We start from the raw sequence: 23,222 nt of genomic DNA, 5'->3' as shown, positions 1-23,222 counted from the left end.
TACCCTGTTTGGCCCTGAAATGAAAATCAGGCTAATGGCTATCTATGGAGACTGCTTACACTCAGCCGGGGCCTCTAACATTGTTATTGCTCAATAAACTTAACATTTATGCTCAGATGACCTTCGACGGTTCCGTGAGAAAACCAGGCCTGATTTGTGCAGTTTGCACAAAGGAGTAGTCTTTTGTCCAAAACCACGAGAATGTATTATGATTTGAAAGTGGATGTATGCTGACAGTAGAGCCTGAGCGTGCAGAGAACGGCTCACTAGCTGCTTGCTAATTTGAAGTAGGAGAGCTACTCCCACCAGCAGAGGAAATGCCTTTTCTCTCAGACTAGAGAGACTGTGCTTCAGCTGTTACGAACCCTATCTTGCAGCCAAGCAGCACATAGCCCCAGAGCTAAAGCAGCAGTTTATGGAATTGCTGCAACAGACGCCCATCAGTAAAAACGCAGCCTGACTGGGCGCTGCTCTGGGAGATGACAAGACGGCAGAAAACAGACTGAAATGACAGTGAAATGGCTGGGATTTGTGTGCTCCCCTAAAAACTAAATGCTTGGCAAGACATGGAGGCAGCAAGTGAGATTTTTTTTTTTTTTTACCTAGCCAAGCTGAGCTCAACAAACCCTCCAGCTGGCTTTTTCCTCTGCAGTCATTTCCTGTTTCCTGCTGCACTCCAGAGCAACATCTCAGTCATGAAAAAAATTACCATTCCCACAATCACACCTGGCAATCAAAACTTCCTCAAAGACTGATAGAGGAAGTGCTGCAAGTGCTGTGTAATTGTGCTGCTCCCAAAGCCCCAGGCACTCAATCTATTCCGCATGTATATCTGTGAACTATAAACCTGTTTTATAATATATGTGTAAAGTCAAAGAGAGACAGAAAGACCAACATAAAGGACACTTTCTTTGCTCCAACTTACTCGTCTTTCTGCTGCTGCCCAGAGAGCTCCAGCCCAGCTAGAGGCCTGCTGAGTTCACAGCCTGCTGCCCACCACACTGGGCCCACACACACACACACACACACACACACACACACACACACACACACACACACACACACACACACAGAGTCCTCCTTCGACACACACAGCCCTGTCTGCTGCCACTGCCGTTGCTATGGTAACCCTTGGGCACGGTGCCGTGATCAACAAGGCCCGGAGCTGCTGGGGCGCCATTGCAGCGACCTGGCTGGCACAAACACGCACAGAACACGCACACACGCACACGGTGGCACAGAGAGAGATAGAAGGAGACAAGGAGGGAGAGGAAGTGAATGCACGCACACTCACACACTTAAGAAGACTGGCACAGTTAGAGGGAAGGAGACAGAGTTCAGTAATGAAGGGACAGAAAGAGTTAGGGGAGATGGAGGGAGAGAGAAAATGAGGTGTGCACACACACACACATATACACACACACACACACACACACACACACACACACACAGGCTCACACATCCCTCTGCCTCCCTTGGGAGATGTGCATTGTAACGTCTAGACGGCTGGTATCTGCCTGGCAGCAACAGTCCCTCTCAACCACAGTGTGCGTATGTGTGTGTGTGCATGTGACACAGCATGTAGCAGATATCAGCCTAGTTACAGCCTCCTCTCCATTACTATAGTCGGTCGGTCTCTCCGTGGAAATATTGAACTAGTTTAGCGCTGCTTAACCCTGTGGAGAAGGGTCCTGTGTGTGTGTGCGTGTGTGTGTGCGTGTGTGTGAGTTGGAGGTTTCACAAACTAGTCGACTATCAAAACCACTAGTTGACACCATTCATCGCTGCAGACTAATAGATCATCTGTTGATTTTGCGTGGTGCAGTGACGATGCATCTACAGCAGAATTGCAGCTGGGGCGCTGTAGACAAGTCGTAGTTGTGTTGTCATGTGTGAGTTTAACACTGTGCAGTGTGGGGTGCGAAAGCAGCAGACATGCAGCCAGAGGCCGAAAGAAATGCGGCTGTACATCCCAGTGCTTCACTACAGTCAGTAGTGTGGAAAAACTCCACCAGAGCACATAAAACCATCAGCTGCAACATATCTAAAGGCAACACTAAAGTACTACATCAGTACCATCGCTGTGCATAACCAGCTACACCTGCTTATGGCTAGTGCTAGCAGCTGCAACGCTAGCAAGGAGAGTGAACAAAGTAGGCAGACGAAAATCGGATAATTCTCCGAGCATCCGATCACCGACCACAGACGAAAACTGGTCTGTTAGTAAATTTTACTGTGAAGGATATTAGATGGTTTGCTGCAGTGTCTGGAGATGCTATAGGGACAGTGTATGTTAATAATCTGTATAGAGTCATTACGACAGCTCATTCTGCTATGTCAATGTGTCAGTCACTATTAATAATGTTTATTTCCATATTGCAGTACATTTGTTATGCAACCTGTGGACATTCTTGTTCACTGGCGAGAGTATTACTGTAGTTTCACCAGTTTTATCTGAAGATGATCTTGTATTTCAGACTCTTTGAACATGTCATCACAGTTAAATAAACAGAATTTAAGGTATTCAGACAGTAAATGACTCCCCGCAGAGCAGTCGTGTTGTTATTGCAGTCAAACAGAACCTCCAGCTCAGACACAGTAAAGCCAACTCTTTTCAAGAGAAAGTCGATAAAAGTCTCCAGATGACATCATATGCTAACTTGCATATTGGTGATGTCATCATGTATTAGTTTGCATAAAGGATAATGGAACATTTTTGAACTTTCCTGAATTACATTCAATAGGAAAATGCTCAACAAATCATTTGACTGCAATGAGAGCTACAGCGTTTTTCTTGCACTTCTACTCCAGAGAGCGTAACCATCAACATAACCATGGAGACTCACTACACATGAACTTGCATGGGCAAGCAGGGTCTCCTCTTCCTGCCTGGGCAACACGTACCGACTACCTGCGTCAGTGCTGTTGGCAGAAAAGCTGTGGACTGCGATTACTCTAAGCAGCATGCCTGGGAATGAACTGCAGTAAGATATATTTAAATATATTTCTCACTTTTTCCCCTAATGGTCAGTAGCGAAATTTATTGGAAGTTGCTTTTACAAAATAAATTCACTAAGAGGATCTGAAAAATTGCTAGCAAGAAAGTCACCAAGTAGGCAACACTCCCCAGACAAGCGGGATGTGGGTTTAGTCCAATCAGATCGCCTCTCAGAACTCATCTGGGAGTGTGTAGAATACTCGGCCCATTAGACAGGTATCTCATGGTCAGAAAAGACATGGAGACAGTGAGGAGGAAAAGAGGAAAAAGGATGAAACCCATAAAGGAGGAAAGAGGGAGGAAGATGTAATGAGTGTGTCAGAGATGGAGGGAGATGCACACAGAGAGAGAGAGAGAGAGAGAGAGAGAGACTGACACAGACAGAGAGAGAGAGAGACAGGGAGAGAAAGGTGCCAGACATGCTATGGGGACTCGGGGCAACAAGAGAACAAACAATTACAGCTCTGTCTCTTTTCTCCACCCTCCCTCCCTTCTCTCTTTCTCCTCATCCATCTATTCCTTCTTGTTTCACTCACAAAGCACAGGGGAATCAGACAGCCTGTCTATGCTTCACCACAGAGACTGAACAGGATTAAAAATCAGGATTCATACATGATGGCTACTTCTAACTTGTGCTTTGGGACAGGAAACATTCTTGCAGAACTTGAAAGGATAATTACGGTTTGACAATGCAGGTCCTACTTTTTATATAAATATATATGCCACAACATAAAGGAAAATGCGCACAGCTATGGCAAGTACAATAGGCCAAAGTTGAATCAGGAAGCTGGTCTTTTGTTAGCATCTGCATTAAATTGAACTAACCTGGGGGTTTGATAAAAATGTGTCTGACCGTCTGACTGCATATATTTCTTGCACCATTGTACTTCTTTTTCATGACGGTGTCACATCATGACATCAGCAACTAACTTTTTGAGGAAAATGTTAGTTTTACATGAAATGTACCTCTTTAGGTTATAGAACTGCCCTTCAAACTTCAGTGCTTCAAATCATTGGTTTACCAGCACCACAAACTACATCCACCAATTAACTATACATCTGAATGAACACCTCTCTTAACAGTTGAAACAAAAACCGAAAATTATAATCTTCACGAGGGGAGGATTCATTGCAGAACTTCTGCATGAGTTTCATTCTCGTCACACACATTTCACAGTCACACTCTGACTCTACATGCATTTACGTTACTGCTAAATGTTTTTTTCCACACTTTCTCTGAACATAGATTAAGTTTGATTATTGCTGAGGTGGGCCATAATGATGAGACCAAATGCTGAGCTAGCAATAAATCCCCACTTTGGCTCCTGAAAAAAAGGACTAATGTGGCCATATCATCTCCATGTGCATGAATATAACATGAACAAAGATACGAATAATGGCAAGCTCTGTGATAACATATCATAAATATTACAATATAGTCTAATATTATCAATATTCCAATGATGTAATATTCATGAACAGCAGTAAAGCAGAGAGGGGAGCAGTGTTTAAGTATTCATCCAGTTGGTGAGATGGCGGAGGGGCGGATGGCTCAACATGTCACTTCACACGCACATAAACACACACACACACACACACACACACACACACACACTCGCCGGCAGTCAGAGCTGGCCTGCAGTCTCTCAGGTGTGTGTACATTATCAGAGCCAGACAGACAGGATAGTGTCTAGACACCCCTAACCCCCCCCCCCCCCCAACCTCAGTGCCATAAAGCCAGACTGAGTACACTCTCCCTGAGTGATTGAACCAGACTGGAGGGTCACTAATGTCAGGGTTAAAGTGAGTGTGTGTGTGGGGTGTTGACCGGGGTCAGCCAGGGTCAGTGTTTGAGTGAGTGTGTGTGGGGGTTGAGGTACATTTTGTACGACTGGAGCTCAGCCTGCTGTAGCATGTTGCTCAAAGCTTCAACAGGGCTACCTGTATGTGTGTGTGTGTGTGTGTGTGTGTGTGTGTGTATGTGTGTTAGTTGGATGGATATTTCTTCCGAGATTCTACTTAAGGAGGACATAGAACTCTGTCACTAATGTGAGAAGTATCTGAAAGGAAAAGAAAAGAATAAGCTGTCTACTTAAGAGAAACTTGCTGCTTGTGTAGTTGCTTGATGACGATGATCATTACAACTATTATTTTAAAAGACATTGTGCAGTCTCTGTTTCTATTTCTAAGCATGCTGGTAGCAGATGACTGAAGGACAGAAAGTGAAGGTGATCAGTCTGAACATATAACAACAGCCTGGACCCAAAGTCCTACAAGTACCTTAACAAGCAAAAGGAGCAAGGCGATACATGATGGAAAAACTGTGATGACAGTGAATGGCACTGCAGGGGGGTGGGGCACCAGACAGTGTTGTCCGACAGACCATAATAACCTGGAGCAGACTGGGAGGATACAAAGAATGTGTGGTAATGTGCTTTAACCTGGAAGCAGAGCTTTGACAGTGACTGGCAACGACGGGCTTTGTTAGCCTCATCGCTAACATACGCATCATCATCAACCTCTTCAACTACAGTCAGAGGAGACAGACACATGGTAGTGAGCTGTTGTGACAGCCTCAGGGCGAGGATGTTAGCCAGTAGGACGCACACAAGCACACATACAACCCAAGGGCAAATAAAGTCCGACAGGCAGACAGATGAGTATAGCTGATATTGATATTATGTTCTATTCATGTTCAGATCACACTTGCAAACCAATAATACAAGGCTAAAGAAACTTAAGGGATAGATCTGGAAATGCTCCTGATTTTTCTTATTGTCAAAAGAAGCAAAACAGGATTTTTTTCAAAATAAGAAGAATATAGAATATAACCAGTAAAATCCTTTAATATAATATGTATAAAATGTTTGTTCGTATTGAAGAACTTTGCATGAAAATATCTGTTAATCAACCATCCGACCCATCCCACAAACCAGCAACTTTATATATTATAGTTGCGCAATTGACAGAACTGACAGAGCACTGCAGCTCTCTCCAACCAAGGTGTCTGTTTAGGGAAAAGGATCACAATTAAATCACAATGTTGGACTCATTAACAACTGACAGCCATTAGTGATGGACAATGGCATAGTCCTTTGGCCCAGCCCTAGTACATACTACTTGTTGCTCTTTAATGTTCTTTTGACATTTATCAGCAGACTAAAACACTTGTCGGTGTATATGCTGCTCCGTCAGGTCTGGAAGAATTGCATTCCTGGTACCTATGGTACCTACAGTACTGGAGAAAAATGAGCACCGCAACATTTTCAGAATTTTGGCATTGACTTGGTAACGAAGTGACATTCCTAGTGAAAACAATACCAGCCCTGCTGTTTCGGCTGCTAAAAAGCCAATGATTGCAGGTGCACACGTGAGCACATGGCCGTGCACACACACCATCTCGCCCTGCTGACTCCTATCAGCAACTCAGTCAGCCATCCAGACGCATAGATCTTTGTTAACTTAGCGGGGGGGTTAGGAAAATTATTCTGCAGTGTTCATTTCTGTACAGGTCAACATCAGAGGCTGCTGAAGGCAGAAAAAGGTAAAATCATGCTGAGGTCTGGCTGAACAGACCAAGGGAGAAAAGAGAGGAGAAAAAAGAAATAGAAATAGAAAGGAGTAGCACATAGCTGCCAGAGTGGCACAGACGGAAGAGTCACAGAAAAAACAACATAAAGATAAAGAAAATATAGCTCAGGTTGAAGAAACACAGAGGTATTGGACACAGAGAGGAAACAGGAACAAAGATAAGAGCGGGAAAGGACAGATGAGGGGAGAAAAGTCAGCAGAGGAAGAGATAGAGGTGCGGGGAGAATGTGGTAAAAGCAGACAGATGTTAAAGGCAGACAAACAACAAAGCATGGCGTCTTGTGTCTCATCTCTGAGACTGAACAACAAAACAGCGGAGCGGCGGAAAAAAGAACAAAACAGAAGAGATGAGAGAAAGGAGGAGGAGGAAGAAACGAGTGGGCTTTTGTCTGTCTGTCTCTCTGTCTGTCTGCATGCTTCCTGGCACATGTTCATTTGATAGAACAGGCACCCCCCCGTCCCTCCAACCACCACACACCTCACCCCCACAGGAGAGGCGATTTTAGCATGCAACTCTAAAGTAGGTTTTCAGTATCAGTAGGGGTAGCAGACGCCTCCCAGACGTATGCTGCATATGTGCTGCAAACTCTCGGTGGCTGCTGTGATCAGCCAGAGACAGCAGGGAATACTGTGGGTGGAACACAGGAAGCTCTGGGAGACATGAGACGCATCCAAACTGGAGCTGCTTGGTGTGTTGGGGTTACACTGACATACTGGGCTCATACTGTATGCCCATTTCCCCCACCTCCAGTATAATAATGATTTTGTATTTGCTTTTGTGTGATTCTAAGAGCCTGTTGACACCTGGTTAACAAGCCTTTCGGTGATCTGAGGACAAGTGGACAACTGAAACACACTGCAGTTCACACCTGTGTCTATCATGCATCTCCAGCTGACACCTTATGCTTAGTTTTGTTACTGCCTACATCATTTACGCAAGATGTCAAATGCCCTGCGCACAGTAACGTCCACACTCTAGCTAGCTGCTAGTATGCTTGCTAACAGTTGTGTCAGTACAGCTGGAGATATCACTGTCAGCAGGATTCAACACGTCTCCTTCCACAAGGCAAAACAATGTACATTCACACAGCACTTGGTCAAAATTTTTGTAAAATGGGCAAGTTATAGAGCGTTGGCACACGGTCATCAAAACAACCACCACGACCTGTATGGATGACATAGTCCTTGTCGGGAATGCATTGGGACATATTAGCATTTACACTACAAAAGGTATGTGGTCAAATTCCTCCCAGCTAACTCAAAGAAAAAACAGTAGAAGAAAATGTCTGCAAAGTGGGAAAACAAAGAGGTCAGAGAGCTCCTTACCCTCCGAGCAGAGGACGAGATCAGCCGCCATATAATGATAAATAAATTGTTATTGCCATGTTATACCATTGTTGTTGTGTAGAAAGTGCTGCCCATGCGTATGTTACACGTCACCAGAGATATTGGATAAAGGAGATACCCCACCGTAGGCTTATCCAAAAACAAACCCAATATTTATTTTAGTGACTACAGGGCGAAAGAATTGACCATAAATTGTGATCACGTTCATTTTCCTCATTGACGACATTACATTCAGAGCTGCCGCAAGTCTCCTACGGGGGCGTGGCGCTGACGTCACTGAATCAGGAAGTGAGCTGAGTGGGGTATCTCACTTTATCCAATATCTCTGACGTCGCACTAGAGGCTGATGCTGTTGTGTTACATGTCATGTGAGTGACGCCTCTTTTGCCTCTGCAATGCAGGTATGCCGTCTACATGATGATACTGTAGTTTGATTCTGTGTAAAAATACAAAGGCAGCATAAAGAAGGGACTTCTAGCAGCCCTATAGCACAATCTCTGTGTAAAGAGGGCTGCTAATATTAATAAAAGCTTGTTGCAGCACTACTTTAAAGCCCATTACTGTGTAATATATCATTGTATGCAGAAGCAATAAGATCTCCCTTAGTTGAAACTAAGGTGCTAAGTTCAAACTCTCTGGGAAATTTTTGCTATTCTTTGACATTTAAAGAATGAATGCCTCATTAAAAACATGCAAAAGATGAATTGATAAATGAACATATTAGCCTCATTTCACAACTTACCAAGAAACAAATTCTGAGGTAAATTAAAAAAACTTTATATGGACTAAAACATCTAAAGCACATAATGAGGAAACAGAGAGCTCTTTGTCTTCTAAAAACCAACCAAAGACAAATGGCCTCCTCCTCTGGTGTGTAATTACACCCCGTCTGTTTGTAATAACTCAGTTTAATCTGCTTGCCTTTTTTTTCATCTCTACCCGCAAATCATAACTGGTTTCCATTTTGGAAAAAGATGGCTCCTCAACAGCAGCATATGCTTGCGTGGCGTTTTATTCTGCTATGACTCACTGTCATACTTGCTGTCTCTCCACCAAGATGGACTCTCTCTCTATTTTAGTCTGTTTTCTCCTCTTTCTCTCTCATTATGTCTGTCTCTTCCACTCTTTTCTGTCACACACCTCTCACTCTCCTGATTTTTAATCCATCCTTCTTCTTTCATCATTTATTGCTCCTCTTCTGTCTCTTCCAGCCTCCTCTCTGTATCCCACCTCCTCTCTTTCACTTCACTATATATACTTTTGTCATCATTTCTGCCTCCCTCTCGCTTATACCACCTCCTCTCTGTCTCCTACCTTCCCTCCCACTCCCTCTGATTCTCACATGAAGGGGTGTAAACATGTCTTCCACATGCGGTCTCATTGTGTCGAGCCAACAGAGCAAAACAGAGCAAAATGCTTAACAACCATGAAGCGATGCCTGGCAGGCAGGATTAGGCAGGGAAGAGAGACAGAGATAGAAAAGAGAGGAAGAAGGAGAGACAGACCAAAAGGAAAGAAAGACAGTGAAAGTGAGACAGTGATAAAGAGAAGCGAGACATGGAGAGGGAAGCAACGTCAGTGCAAAAAGGGGGGAAAAAACAAGTTGCGCATGTATATGAGGAGAAAAATGCAAGATAAAGGGAAATATGTGTGGGGGAAAAAAAGTCCTATCAAAAAACTTTTTTCCCTTGCTGGAACACTTGTCCGTGACCGCAGGCTGAACTTCGGTGCGGTGCTGAGCAACAGCTGCCGACAACAGCGGAAACTACCCCAAAAAAAAAAAAAAAAAAAAAAAAGTCACTGCAGAAGAAGAAGAAGGAGCAGGCAGAGGGGAGTAGGGACGAGCCATTCTCTAAGTAATGGTGGTGGTGTTTTAGAGATGACCAGGATGTTTTAGGCTTGCTGAGGGAGGGACGGAGGTATAAATAGACCTGGGGCAGCGGGGGTGGAGGGGGGATTGAAGTGGTTCAAATAGAGGGGAGGATAGTTAAATGTGGAGAGCAGCTCATGTCTTACAAAAGAGAAGAAAAACTCAAATCCTCTGGGCAAAAAGACCAACCCAGTTGCTGCAGCAGTGTCTCAATACCTCCGCAACTGACTGATTCCCTCAACAGGCATTGAAGCAGTAAGGTCAATTTAAAGGGTTGATTTGTCCAAATGACAAAAAAAATTCTCTTACTAACCTCTAGTGCTGGGGTCAGCATCAGGTTCAACTATGGGCCAGTTTTTCAGCATTGTCTTATGGGGGGGACCAACAGAGTTTCTCAGGCATGGAGGAGAGGCAGCTCTTCACTTTGACAATTGTTTAAGAATGAAACCTATTAATAAAAATTGTATGCAAGGGCAGATATCTTTTTTTCCCTCATAAGGCAGTGCGTGCTTACAGAGTTACAACAATTACTGTAAAACTCATTAGGCACAAAATGACTCATAGGGCTGCAACTAACAAATAATGTAATTAGCGATTAAAGAAGCATTTCACTGCTGGAAAGATGGTCTTTTCATAACACTGGGCTGTCTATGCAGTAGAAAGGCACACATAGTTTTGAAATTGGTGCTATATGACCAAAGAAAATAGAGGAAAAGGGCTGTGGCATTTACTTTTGCTCATGAGGAAGAAAACCTACAACTACCAGAATGCAGTGAGCCACACCAGTAGATAAATGCTCAGGCTTATGGTGGGTGACATAATGTGAGCCTGCCACCAAAAGCTCTATGGTGGCCGGCTGGTGACGAGCAATGTCATATTACAGTTTAACGGTAAGATAAAATATGTTTCTGACAACATCTGAGGTGAGAAATAGGCAATGCAGTAGCAGAATCTTAGTTCATACTTAATGCTTACTTTTATCATTTGATCTCAGTCTTTTCAGGCTCCAGTTACACAATACAGGAAACAGTATGTTGCCCACATCCACTTCACAACCCCTCAAAATACAAATGAACAGTGCACTAAAATACATTTCTAAAAACATTTTAGGTTAAGAAACAGGCAATACAGTAACAGAATCTTGGTTTCTATTAATCCGCAATGCCTAGTTTAAAGGTTTGATCTGAGTTTCTACCCATCCATCTTGCTGAATAGTATCTTTCTCTCTCTCTCTTTCTCCATCCACTTCTATACTCTTTTTGTGCTAATGTGTTCAGTCCCAGACACACCAAACCAACATCAAAGAACTAGCGGAGATGAAAACTGACTGTTGCATCACCTCAGCCAAAAAGTTGCACATGTACACACCACAAAGACTACAGTTGATGGCCAATGGGCACGTATGTTCTGCCCGTGCATGAGAGGAATTAACTCTCCATACCACCAGGGAAATCAAAAGACATCTTGACACTAGAAGAACAGAGCATATTTGCTGTGTGCCGGTGAACAATAACACAAACCATCAGGTAACGTTTGTTCTGGGGATAAAGAAAAACAATGTCACATTACCTGAGAAGTTTGTTTTGTTCTCACTCCATCTTGACTTAGGTCATTGTTTACTTTCCTCACTTCCGTTCTTTCTTCACATGCACTGAGCTGAACTGCTAAGTGATTTAATTCATCTGTGGATTCCACTGTCTCCGACGCTGATTCAGCATGCTGAATTGGCCGAAAGAAAGCCGAAAATGGCCGACAAGGGCCAACAGTGTGGAACACCACAAAGACTATGGTGGTAGACGCTCACGAGCAGCTCAACACTGACTGATCGTAAGCTTGGTATGTTAGGGCTTTAAGTGTACACCCTAGAGCCAGTGAATATCGGTCAGATAACACACAATGTATCCAAAGTTTTCTTCATGAATTCACCGCAACATGGGGTGAAGAATTGATATACAAATAATCATTTTTTGTAGCAAGTATTCCTTAAACTGATTAATCTTATGGTTTATAAAACTGCCCATCACTATTCTCTAAAGCGCAGTGACATCTTCAAATTGCTTTAAAGTCACTTAACTTAACAAGGAATGGTAACAAACTGACAGATCAGAGAAGTTGGAACTCTGCACCGTAGGATGTTTCTGCCTGAAAATTAGTCATTTGCACGTTTAGTTATTTGCAGGTTTTGAAATTTAAACTTAATAAAATTTGATAAGGCATTCAAAAGCATTTGAAAGGCATATTCGACACTGTATTTTGATTCAATAAAATGTTACTAAACTCCAACTCTGGGCAAATTAAATCAAAATTGCCTGCATGGCTGCAGAAGTAATTGAAAACATACTTATTGTATTTTGAGTACTTTCGGTGAACTGACCCTTAAATGTGTTACGACTCTTTTTGTTGTCTTTTCCTTTCAAAAAAATCTGTCTAAATAGATCTGCCTTCATGTGTGCGCCAATGTGTTTCTATGTGTGGCTCTGCTGATGAAAGAAAAGGTTGATTCAGCTGAGGTCAAGAGGACGATATTAAACGAAACATTTCTCTTTTGTGTTTTTATGATATCTTCAGAATTCACTTTATTGAATCGACATGGGGAGCAGAGGAACAGCACAGACTTGACATCTCCTTCTCCCCCCCCCCCCCCAATTTCTTTTCTTCTTCCCTGTTGTCTTATCTTTCTTGCCTTCCCTCTCACACTCCTTCTTCCCCACCCACACGCCCTCTTCCTTCCTTTTCTCCTCTCTCTGTCTCTCTGTAGAAGTACCACTTGGGGAGTTCAGCTCTCGGCGAATGCTGCAGAATGAAAAGAAGCATCTGACTCGACGAGGTAGAACTCTTTTGGGCGACACAAAGACCGAGTGTAAGCAGAGATATCAACAACTTAGCAACACCCACGCACAGACGACACACACTTTTTCTCTCGTTTTAGTAATCTTTTCAGTACTTCTTGTGCTGATGTGATAGCTTACACTTTCTATTCACAGGACAGGAGTCAGGTCAAGATCATGGTGAGTTAAGCCCAATTCATTGGACAGCTTCGAAGAAATGTTTTAGGTGAGGTGTTTTTAAAAAATGCAGTTTATTATGAGTAAAACTGGGATTTTTTAAAAGCAGAATTAGACATTATTGGATTGAGGCTGATTCACAGCCATTAAACGCTGCATGAAGCTGCAGTCTGACTCTGTGTGTGTGTGTGTGTGTGTGCTTCTGCAGACAAAAAACAGCTGAGAGGGCATGTCTGTCACACTCTCTGTGCTCTGGCTCCTAGACATTCAGCCAGGCTGGTAGACATTCAATGCAGCAACAGTCACATATTAACTGAGAGAAAGCAATTTGGCTCTTGAAATGGGACTCTGCACAGTCCCACCCGCCTACTCACACACATATACGGATACAATTCATCACGGCAAGCAAGTTTCTTATGAGGAACCATAAACTCTTCCCATTAAGATTCTTGTCTCATGAAAATATAATTGCTGTAAATGAGCAGCCCAGGGTGCCGCATAACTGGTAGGGGACTAAGTGTTTATGGAAAAAGCCATTATTACAATCGCAAATGCAAAGAATTTTTGAAAATTTATGACAATAGAGGGTGCAACTTTTCAGGATTTGTAATTTATTGATAAAAGCATCACTGACAGGATGGCGCAGACGTGGACAAATATCAATGGGGCCCTTTTATGAAGCCTCACCTGGCGCAGACCGCGGTGTAGGTGATGTGCTGGGTTAATCTGGCCGACAGATGGGGCAGGCTGTGGGTAAGCGGGGGCCATGTATTGCGATAGTCTTGGGACGGCACTGTGCTGGGCCAAGCCGGATGCTGTGACTATGACCTATATTAATAATTCACATGCAGGATCTCCATGCTGCATGGAGCAGGAGCCCTAATCATCATTAGCGATGCTAGCCAGGAGCCACGTTAGCTTCCAGCAGAATGCCAAGCGTGAAGATCAGAGATGGGAGATAGACAGGTAGAAAGTATGCCATCCCTGTCTTCCTCTGATTTCTGTCTAATTCAAACTGAACCATACTATAGAAAGAACAGCGGTGTGTGGTCAATGTGTGAATCTCAAAAAGTGGTTAAGTTTAACTAAAATGGGCACTTTCAAACACTTTCAGTTAGCCTAAAACATACATTTGTCTCTTTAGCTTTCGTTTAATAGGAGCAATTCTGAATATTGGAGAATAGTACTGTGAGAAGGATTGCTTTGATACCTAAAGGTGAGATGTGAAAGCTTCTGGGGAAACCACATTCACCAGTATAGACTTAATATTCCAGCATAGCAGTCTAGTGAAAATCATGTGATCATGTCTATAGAGAGCCGCAGGCCTGCACCTCCCTAAATTTAATCACATTAGTGGATAAGGCTAGTGTTATTCTATATCTTTTGGCACTGAGTACCAAGACTTTCCTATTAAAGATGTACATTTTTTAAGACTCTGTGAAACAAAAACACATTTTCCCTATTTTGATCCTGTTTCTCTGTTAACTTAGCATATTTCTCCTGTTATTGATGTAAAAAATAATAAGAGTATTTTCACATCAAAATCCCTTTTTCTGTAAAATGGTTTCAAATGTTTGATAAATCATCCTGCACTCAGAGATGTTACCAAAAATTAATCAAATCAAATGAGACTTTGGGCGACTGGCTAGCCACACCAGTCATATAAAACACTTCACCATTTGTGGGTTGTGGTGGCTAACAGAGCAATATGGAGAGAGACAGAAAGAGATGTGTGTTTGAATATTAGTTGTTTTCATTTCCATAACAATGTGGCAGAGGTCCATTTTATCAGTCTCTCCCTCTGACTTCTGATCCAATGGTATGTGAGGGGCCAACAGTCCACTGTAGTCCGGTATCGCACTAAACTCTAAAACATGCCCACTTTTTCACAGTCCAATCAAATGCAAAGGATTTCATTTAAATCCCACTGTTACTGTACACCGATCAAATATTCCGCGAGAGATATGTCACAGTACAGAATCTAATGGTGCTATAATTTCAGTGTTACTGGGACAGTAACAGTCACATATATGCAGTCACAGTTAAAAAAATCAATAGCTTTCTAAAAATAGCTGGCCACTGTAGTGTTGAGCAAGCATTACTCAAATAAGAGTAGCCTGTAGAGTGTGTGTTTATGGCAATGAATGAACATGTCACCCAGTGCAACAGTGTGGCTCATCTGGAGCTCTTTGACACAGAGGAATCAGGCTTTGATGCACATTAAATACTTGTTAGGAGCAACAAACCATTGTTGGATTGTGTGTTTCACAGTATGTTGATGAAAAGACAAACACAGAAGATTGCCAGCCTTATACTTTAATCAAGAGTACTTTCCATCTCTTGACACCAGTTCATTTTGCTGTTTCATGGGCATACAACTTCACAAAAATCAAGATGGGAGATAATCTCTCCTTGAAAAAAAACAAATCTCCATCCCATATGTCTGCAAAGTTGACCATGCAGACAACAACACCAACTCATTAAGATGATGATGCTTGATAACTTAGTTAGCAAGACAATAATGATCCAAAACACTTTGCATAACAAGTGTCAGATACATCTGGGACCTCCAGTGAGTCTGCATGAAGGAAGGGGGTGGAGGAGAAGAGGAGAGGAAAAGGAGACGAAGAGGAGAGGAAATAAATGAGAGAGAGGAGAGGAGAGATGCTGTGTTATGGTTGGGGGTTGGGAGTGGAGAGGCAGGCCAGACCAGACAGCCTCTATCTCCCCCTGACCCCCTGTCTGAGTCTGTGTGCGTGTGTGTGTGTGTCCCCTCTCCCCAACCAGACAATAGAGCAGGCCCTGTGCCTGATTGGGGTCAGCTGGTGGCTGCCGAGAGGGGGGGGGGGGGGCTAGGTATCAGACACTGCTGTCTGACTTGTGTGTCTGGGTGGGAAGGGAGAGGGACCAAAAAAAAAAATATATCAGACAGCCCTCTGAATCACCACTGAAGACCAATGAGCACAGAGACAAGGAGAAGGATCTGAGAAACCAGAGGCTTCTTTTCTGACGCCCACACACATCCTTTACTACTTGACTCCAGGCTGAGAGGTTAAACTGGGTTAAAATGTAAAAAAAATAATAAAATACCCCACAGACATCACTTGCTCACCACATAATGTTCCAATACCTACTCCCAGTATGCACTGAAGGGGAGCCATGGTGCATGGTGCATATTATTGGCATGAAATTGGTGGACCAAATCAAAAATGCGAATTAGTCTGGAACCTCTCAGTTCATTTTTTATTTCCAAGGGGCGTAATCAATGGGCACTGGTGTTATCAAAAATTTTGATTTATCAATAAATATTGATTCTGAATATGTGAAACAGTTTCAATATTCACTTTCTACAGTACTGATGCACTGGTATCACAGTTTGATGGTTAAAGGTGTTTTTGCTTACTCTAATAAAATATTTGAGACAACGGGACGGGGCAAAAAAAGGTGTTTGATCAATCTGTGGATCTTAAAAAACGTCTCATGGGAGCTCCTCCTGACAGTCATTGTCTCATACACGACCCATATAGGTTTTGATTGGTTCATCAGATCTCAAGTTGCTGGAAATCTGTTCAAAGTTGAGAGGGACAGCAGCAAATTAAACGTGAGCTTGTGAATTCGTCTGGTTCCCAGGCAAGCATATTATGTGACGACAGAGAAAAATCCAGGGCTGATCTGTTGTTTTTTTTATTCAAAAACACAAAGGCTGCCTCTTCTCCTGCCTACCTTTATCTCTATCTCCTTCTCTCTTTCTCTGCCTCGAGTGTAATCCTTGTAATTTCCTGTGATAAGGTCAGACCCAGAGCAAGGCCTTGTTAGGGCGCAGCCAGCGGCCCTGCTAGAGCAGGCTGTGGATTTAGCCCCCCTTTGAAAGGATGGTGCTGGAGTGTTGAGGGAATATGGCACTGACAGGGAAGCTGAGATGGTACAGGATAGGTGGGAGAGTTTGTATAGCCTGATTATGTAAAAAATACTTTTAATGTTAAGTGTAGAGAGTTAACATTGAGTTTAGTATTACTATTGATTTCTACCCCCCACCCTTGTGTGTGACACATTAGGACCACATGAGATTAAGAGGCTCATTTGAAATTAAGGGCCATTTTATCAAAAATGATATGAGAAATGCAGCAAAACAGTGGATTATTAATCCTGGCACCAACCAGCATTGGGCTAACGGTCATGGGTGCATACAGGCTTCTGCAGTAGCAGCCTCTCTGTTGCTACAAACTACCTTAAACATTATATAATACCCAAAAATAAAACATCTATGGATTATTAAAAACCAAAGGCACACTACAACGCTTTCCTTTTTTGCAGCTCAGATTCCAAGCAAGCTGAGGTGTTTTTTTTTTTTTTTTCCAGTGAGAGGCTTCTTCATGGTGCTAAGCAACACGAAATTGCTTGTCAATCACTACACATAACAACAGTTATATTCAGGCAAATTAAAAACAGCAACAAGAACTACTTATCATCACAAGTGGAGCTCATTCACACATGATCAGTGTCTTCTTGCAGCGGGTGACAACAACTTTTGGTTGTGTTTCTTGAGGAAATCAGTTTAAACTGATCTGCTGCTCTGAAAAATATCTAAAACTGAAAACTAAGATGAAAATCATCCATTCTGTAATTTTATCTGTTGGGAATAATGCAATTTCTCCTAAAAACAATGTAATTTATAATCCAATGCATGATTCTGACAGAAAGGCAACTGTGTCCAACAAGTTAAAGTAGCCCGACTGATGAACGTAAGGCCCTCTTTGCTACCAGGAATTATCCTGTACCAACTATTCAGTTATGATTAAGCCATATTAAGCAGACAGCCAGACTCCAAGTACAAACAAGGAATTCAGATTAAGATTTCCCTCTGCCAAATCACACTTTGCTGTGAAATGTCTGGCAACCATTCTGACAGGTATGTTTCTCTGTGACTTGCCTGATGTCTGTAATTAATATGCACTGTATGTGATGCCTCCTGGGGTCAATTTCAGCTCTGACAAACTTCAGATATGGTTTGCTGATGACATCCTTGGTGCTTTCTCGCCGCATTTACACCTGCAGTCTGATCACCAAGGATAAATCTTACTATTATCAGGTCAGACGGGGTTCAAAATCTGTTCTACTACATATTCAAAAGATAAAGTAGGAGTAATCCATAGATTGGGCATCACATTGCGTATCTGAAAATTTACTTTTTGACTTCTCGGCCAAGGAGACTGTGGCCAAGCATTTTTTTTTTACCAGCCAAAATAATTGTCTGTCTGAGTCACATATATGTTTCAGTACATTTCATCGAGATAATTAAGTATTATGCTGAAAACATACTTAAAGGAGAGACCAGAGCAAAATCTGAAGCAAAATGATTTTAATATATTGATGAACGAGTACATCTCAAGATGACTCGATCTCAAAGTTCTACTGAAGTATTTTCTATTTAATGTACTTAAGGATCAATCATAGAAGAAAAACTGAGCTTCAACCTATCGATCAACTCATCACACTGCTCAGTTCAGTCACCCTCTTCTGTCTGACCTCCTGCTCCTGACTGAGTCCTGACTGGCGGCAAGTGATAGTTTAGAGAAGTAGTTGATGTTTCAGTGCTGCGAAACTAGGAGCACTCAGTTTCAGGCACTATTCAGATGCGTGTAAAAACACATCTGATAACAAAGCCCGACTGAAACTCTCAGCGTAGTTTTTTTACTTGACTATTCTAGTACAAACATTTAGCACCATTTGACTCGATGCATGGAAATTTGGCGCTTGGCAGGTGTTAACTTGGGATTCTGATCACTGTTATGACGTTGTCAGAATCACGATGGACAGCTTTTTGACAAGGATTAAAAGTGATGCTGCAGAACAAGACATAATATCTTTTCATTCCACACATTCTTCTTCCTATACTACCCACAATGCAAATATTGATGGGAGATTTGGGTGTGTGTTGCTTGTAGGAGCTAATGTAGCTTCTAGCTGCTAGCCTGCACCTCACTTCTTTTGAACTCTTTTGAACTCTTTCCAAACTTGTAGCCTTCAGCCCCAACCAATGCTGACTGTGATGTCACTTGAGCCAATTCATCAGCGTCACATGGGTTCCTCTGGAGACACATCAGGTTTTACCTTTTTCCATATACGCAGCAGTACTTCCCAAGTTTCCCTTTGGTGGAGTTCCCCCTTAAATGATAGCAGGTGTGTTTCCATAATGCTTTGACAAAAAAACATCTGTCTTACACTTACTTCTATGACCTAACAAGGTAATCTAATCCTACTTCAACAAACAGGTAAACTCCTGCTTTCTACGTCATTTCCCTCAGGTAACTTTAACACAGGTGATGGATTAAATATTGCATTAACTATAATAGGCTGGAAATAATCCAGTAATGTAAGCAGCTCTCTTTTCTATCTCAGTATTAAGTGTACAACTCCATACAACTCTTGTAGCTGCAACCTGAAGCATCTGATGACCTGTTAGTCTTTTCTTCTGCTTGTGCAAGAGACAATTTGAATGTCAGTCATGCAGATTTTCTTTGTATAAGGCATGAAAATGGTTATAACCATACGTAGTTTTCTGGCAGCAGGGCTTTTAAATGCAACTAAAGTCCCCCCACTGAAGAGCCTTCTAAACCGCCCCCACACCAGCGACACCCTTTTGGAAACTTCACGTAAGCCTCTTCAAAATCCAAGGAAAATCCTGCAAACCACTTGAAGAGACATGCCATTATTCCACTGTCTGGGTGTTCCTGCGCACATAAACAAACGGATTACCCAAAATCTGACAAACAGCGGGCGGCACAGCATTTCTGCTTGATTTTTTTCCCCCTCCTGTTTTGTTTCATACGATGCGAAACAGCATTTGTAATTTCAAAGCAATAATCGCTGCTTTGTTTCATGTAAGGAAAGAGACGAGACATGCAGTGAGACTGGGCTCACAAAGGGTAATAAACATGCCAGCCATTTGATTTGTCTCAATGCTGGGAAAAACAAATCTGCTACAAGGCAAAAAAAAAAACAAAACAAAAAAGACATGGTGTGCTTGTGTACTGTCTGCCACCGTGTGTCTGGAGCGCAACGCCTTGATCGACTGTAATATGTCCTGTCCATGTCCACAGACCTGGAGTCATGAGACATGCAGCAGACAGCGGGGCTGATTCATTCATTGGAACTCTTTAGCAGCTCAAACAGTCAAACTGTGTGTAAATAGATGTTGACCGAGACAGCAGACTCCTAACAACCCCCAACCACCACCATCACACACACACACACTTGACGGATGGCCTGTCTTAAAACACACTAGGACTACAAATCTGCCCTGGTCCCAAGGGCATTTTGGGAACTAAGGGAGGAGGTCTGGGGTGTGTATGTGTGTGTGTGTGTGTGTGTGTGTGAGGTTGGGGGTGCAGAATCTAGACACAAAGGGAGTTCCAGCAGCCAATGACGGGGTTGTGAATGCTACTAGGGCTGGAGTAGTGAGCGGTGAAGGTGCTGCCAGGACAAGTGGACGGATGTAAGGATTGACCTTTTAGCTGCACTGGACTTTGGAAGTCGCTGCCTGAACTTGACCTGTTCAGCTGAAGTGAGCCATGCTGCTCCAGGCTGCGTTTTCCACACTATTTGTAGCTTCAAGGGTTGTCAGTTTGATTCCAGAAACACAGGGCTGCGCGGCCAACAAGATAAGATTGTATGGGAAAAAGCAGTGAACGGTGGTCAGGCTGAATTTAGGTTAAAAAAAAAACTGTCTAAGAGGAAAGCATACCAAAAAAGCCATGACAAATCCTATTCCTGCTGTGCTAACATGACATAATATACAGTTAAACATAGTGGACGCTGGTGTGAGGCTCAGGAACACAGAGACAAAGACACATTCAGTCCAAACAAACAAGGGAAGTCACACATCAACCACACAGCTTCTATCCACACTGCTGTTCTGCACTACAAAAAAAAAGGATTTCATTTTACAAAGGTGTCCTGTGGCGTTTTCTTGTAAACAAACACGTTATGTTTACATTCAGTGTTACTCACCAAATCGCACTGCGAGTATCCTTCAAGCCTAACAAACATGATGAATGCGAACAAAATGCAGCGTGATGAAGGCATACAAACAAAAAGGGGAACCACTCGCAAAAGCATCCCTCCCCTGTGTTGAAGTGGTCAAAAACCGACAGAGAAGTTTCTGTTCTCATTAAATAATTAAAAAATTAAATCAGTCAGTGAAAGGAAATTTAAGCTCCTTTACTTTCTTCTTTCAAAGTTGGCTGACTTCACCAGAATCACATCAGAATTTGATTTAAAAGTCTTGCTTAAAGTAAAACTGATTATTAACAGTCGTTGAAAAAGGAATCTCTCTTGCCATTTTTTCATCTGCTTAAAAAGGAATTAAGATTTACTGTCTTCAGCCTTGGTGAAACTTTGTTCCAACCAGCATCACACAACTCCACCAGGAACACAAATATGTACAGCTGAATTTCAGGTGAAATGTGAATAAATGATGCATAAAATGTCGAGGAGTGGTGCAGCCATAAAAACATGCAGCCTTGGGGTTAAATATTTCAATATGAAGCTACAATGACAAGTTGATTAAAATTCACTGGTCCCATCTCCTTTCATGTGAATATTTACTGTTTTTCCAGACATGTGAAAACTCCTGGAAATGTTCACCATTTGCTGGCATTTCATTTTTGTTGTGTTGACTGCCTTGGCCTAATGGATGGGCCAGCGCAGAGGTAGTCCCACCATGTACTGCCACACCAAATTCCACTTTCAAATTCAACACCTTTTTTCCTTAAATATTCAACAGTTAGCCTACTTTTCCAAATATTTGTCAGATACTTTTCCAAATCCCCATGAACCACTCTTCACACCAGCGTGAACTAGATCCACCTGCACAGCACTTATAAAGAAAATATCACTTTTAAAGCTGATTCATTGCTCCCATTACTTCCTTCTTTCAAAACAGTGGTGAAGAACACAAAGAGCAAATGATACGAGTTAAGTTTTATCAACAGAGACCAATGGGGCCTAAACAGATGTACTACCAGTATGTTTTAACCCAACATTCTACAGTCTAGCTCAACTAAAGACACCACAACACCAAATCCATCAGCATGTTAGCATGTCGATTGAGTCCGTCTGTAACTAGTATCAACTGACAGCATTATATTCACATCACCTGTTCTACTGACTTTAGCAGTTTAGATAACAGAAACTCAACTGTCCTGCTGTTATTACAGACTTGTGAACTAACCAAGGACACTTGCCTCGTTCTCTGACTCATGGCGGTACACTGCTGCAGGGGAAACTGAACTATAAAATTATACTTGTTATAGAGTATGTGTGGTTCTGTCAGACAAAATAAAATAATCTTTAAGTAACATAAGAGTACCCTTGAGAGTATTGGATTTTAAGGGGTTAAAGAACCAAAGCTATAGACTAAATGTCTTGTTAAGAGTAATATTTCAGAGTCCTGAGTTGCAGTAGTCTGTTATATTGACGTAATTGAGAAAACCAATACTCTCTCCAGATAAACTTAGAATATGGATGTTTTTGCAGTGTGCACTCTACCAGTATGTGTGTTAAAGTCGCCTGGGCCAGCAGAGTGCATCTGCAGGTCAACTCCATGGTGTATAAACAGGGTCTGTGGACCCCTCCGACTTACATAAAACAAGGAGCTCTTTCTTAACCCCTGCAAGTTGAGCACCACTGTTCACTGCTGTAACCCCTCAGCTCAGGAGAGGTGGCAGACTAAATAAGGCTCCTCTGAGAGACACTAACCAAGTGTAGAAATTCCCTGTGAAATTAATTACAGGAGCAGTGATCGCAAAATAAATCTGTCTGGGAGGAAAAAAAAGATTTCTTTCTTTCTTTCTTTCTTTTTTTTTTTTTAAATGCTGTTTGGTTGTCTTTGCCACTCCCCTCCCAGAGGTCTCAGAATTTCTATTCAGACTTGGAGTTTGAAGTCTCTTTTTTTCCAGGCTCATTATTGAAATTCATCTAATAATAAAACTAAATAAAAACCAAACTAATTCCTAATGAACAGCACCTCCACAAACAAACCAAACAGAAAAAGAGGCAAAAAACAAACCTCAAACAAACAACAAAGAGCTTAGTGAGAGATTGGATTGGCTGTCTGGCGGGAGACTGCAGGGTAAATATTGGCTGAGCCTGAGAGTGCCTGTCTGCGTGTGTCTGTGTGTGTGCATATATCTAGGTGTAAATGTGCGTGTGTGTGCCTATGTGTACATCTTTGTGTATGTGTCTGAGGGAGAGTCAACAAGTAGCCCGTGTGCGTGTTTGGCCTGAGGTAGTTGACAGATGACCTGCTGCCACCTACACACTAACACCACTCATACACAGGATTACAGATCAGGCCGTTTACATCCGTCTGGCTGGCTGGCCCCTGCTGCAGGCTAACTGTTACATACAC

At 42.4% G+C, this 23,222-nt stretch overlaps 1 protein-coding gene across 2 annotated transcripts in view; it reads right to left on the bottom strand.

Annotated features, from left to right (window-relative positions):
* The window catches only part of LOC117266082 (low-density lipoprotein receptor class A domain-containing protein 4-like), a 274,585-nt gene that overhangs the window by 17,582 nt on the left and 233,781 nt on the right, over positions 1–23,222 (bottom strand). The gene's annotated exons all lie outside the window — the stretch shown is intronic.

Source organism: Epinephelus lanceolatus, chromosome 10 (genome assembly GCF_041903045.1).
Source record: "Epinephelus lanceolatus isolate andai-2023 chromosome 10, ASM4190304v1, whole genome shotgun sequence".
NCBI classification, from domain to species: Eukaryota; Metazoa; Chordata; class Actinopteri; order Perciformes; family Serranidae; genus Epinephelus; species Epinephelus lanceolatus.
This window is presented reverse-complemented; position numbering and strand designations above follow the sequence as displayed.